A 2,726-nucleotide genomic window follows, 5' to 3' on the forward strand; every position below is an offset into this window, starting at 1 on the left:
CTGATATGTAAAGGGACTTCAGGTGGTCTCTGGCAGGTGATGTATAGTTAGGGTTTTGTGCAAAGGCTGTTGGAATGAAATAAATGTGTGTTTGTGAAAAAGGAACAGAACTTTAGACTCTTCATATCCCAGCAACTAAAACGTCTAACAATTGGTAACAGAGGATGTTTGCTGTGTAAATCTGAAGCATTGAAAGATACAACTTTTTTCTCACTCACTCCTTGGTTTGATCTGGAAAAGAAAAAAAAAGGGATATATGGCTGAACCGAGGATAAAGATGGCTGGATATGACTATCCTCCCTTATTTTCTGAAAGGGAATCGTACGACCAATGGAGAAGTGCAGTAGTTATGTGGACTAAGGTAACTGCTTTGGGAAAGAGAAAACAAGGTATGGCATTGGTTCTTTCTCTACCATATGGCAGTAAAATCTGAAACAAAGTGCTTACTGAGCTGGAATTGGAAGAGTTAGACTCAGAAGAAGGTCTGGAGACTTTATTACATTATATGGAGAAGAAAGATGACTTGTTAAGTGCGTATGAAGCATGGTCGGATTTTGATTAGTTCCAGGAAGTGGAGGATATCTCCATGGAAGATTATATAATGGCATTTGGCAGACTATATAGAAGGCTGCAGAAACACAACCTGGAGTTTCCACAGTCTGTGTTGACCTTTAAATTACTTGACTGTGCTAGAGTGAGCAACATGGATAGGCTCCTGATTTTGACAGGAGTTCAGTTTACTGATCAGGATACCTTATTCGAACAGATGACAAAAGCTTTCCAAAAGTTTCTGGGGAAACATTCGATTCCGATGGCTCTGATGACCCAAATAGGTCAGCCTGCAATAAGGTAGAATATGGAAGATACACTACTAACAGGATGGCAAAATCGTATGGTTACGAACAGGGCTCAAGACTATAGAAGGAGACCGAGACAAGGAAATTATGAACACAGAATCCCAGTTAGAACCTACAATAGGAAGATGAACCCCAGAAATGCACGGGGCATGATAAATCGATGTTTTTGATGTGACTCTCAATACCATTATGTTTTCAACTGTCCAACTCATTATGATAGAGTGTTTGAAGCGACACATGACATGGAAGAGTCAGAAGAGGAAAAAGATAGTGAACAGAAAGAAGGCATTGTCCTATTGACAAGCAGTTTTACTCCAGTAATGAGGGTGTTGGTTGCAGAATCCTTCAACTGTGCTGCATTAGACAGAGCAGACAGACATGACGAGGAACCAGAGTCATCTGGTACGCATGTGTTACAGAACTATGAGGACCAATTAACTGATAAAGATAGGGTTTCTGTGGAGGAACACAACACTTCTGATGAATTAGAACAGGCCATTTTTCCGAAAGGGCAACTGCCAAACGTTGGTACAAAAGTGACATACTTGCCTGAAGGCTCTAGTCAATGGAAGGATGCAACTGTTATTAGTAGAGCAGGGAAGGCCACTGGAAAGTATAAACATTGGTTGAATGTGCAGCATTCAGGGGAAGGAGTCAAGACAATGGATTGGGAAAACAAAGTTCAAAAATGGAGGGCACAGAAACGCAGTGCCAGTTCAGATAGTACATCGGATAGTGAACAGGTCCGCAGGAAAAGGTCGAGAACTATTGAAAGGACATCCCACAACAGAAGGGAAAGATCAAGCAGTAGCAGTACGGAACGAGATACCAGGCGGGAGAGGGAACGTAGTTTATCAAGATCTCGGAACATGAGTAAGGCTACGAATACTAATAGGGGTAGAAGCCCACATGCACGTGACATTTTGGTGGCTTCAAATAAATTCGATGAAAAATTTATCAAAGAAGCTAAACAGCAAGAATTGCATAGTTGGAGTGAATTTGGTGCATACACGGAAGTACCGGATAGGGGGCAAAGAGCTCTATCCCACAGATGGATTTGCATGGAAAAGGTTCTTCCGGATGGAACTTATAAGGCAAAAGCCAGGCTTGTGGCAAGGGGATTTGAAGAAAACTTCGAAGATCAGGATTTAAGGGTAGATTCACCTACAGCAGGAAAGGTTATTTTAAAGATCTTCTTGGCTCTATTAGCCACAAAGGCATGGGAATGCAAATCTATAGATATAAAAGCTGCCTTTTTGCTGGGACATCAGCTCCAGAGAGACATTTTTCTCCGTCCTCCTAAAGAAGCAGCTAACACAGAAAGGGGTACTCTGGAAGTTGAACAAATGTGTATATGGATTAAATGATGCATCTAGAGTCTGGTATTTTTCGGTAAGGTCAGTTTTGTTAAAGTTAGGCTGTTGCCAGTTGAAAGCAGATCCTGCAATGTTTTACTGGCTCTATAAAGGAAATATTTCTGGCATTTTTATGATGCATGTTGATGATTTTTTGTGGGATGGGACTAGTGATTTTGAAGCTATTATAATCTCTGGTTTGAGGAAAGAATTCAGGGTTGGAAGTCAGGCTTCCGGTGCATTTAAATATATTGGACTGGAAATTTGACAGACTAAGTTAGGGGCAACTTTACGTCAGCAATCTTATTTGGAAAGCACCAGCCCAATAGCAATTAGTCGTGGCCTAGTTTCACAAAAAGACGCAATGGTTTCAAAGATAAAAAAAAGAGCAATTGCAAAGTTTAATTGGGCAACTGAACTGGTTAGGTAGACAGACTAGATCGGACGTGAGTTTTGATGTCTGAGAGTACAAAAATGAATGATCCCAAAGTGGAAGACATAATAAGAGCAAATA

Source organism: Scyliorhinus torazame, chromosome 10 (genome assembly GCF_047496885.1).
Source record: "Scyliorhinus torazame isolate Kashiwa2021f chromosome 10, sScyTor2.1, whole genome shotgun sequence".
NCBI classification, from domain to species: Eukaryota; Metazoa; Chordata; class Chondrichthyes; order Carcharhiniformes; family Scyliorhinidae; genus Scyliorhinus; species Scyliorhinus torazame.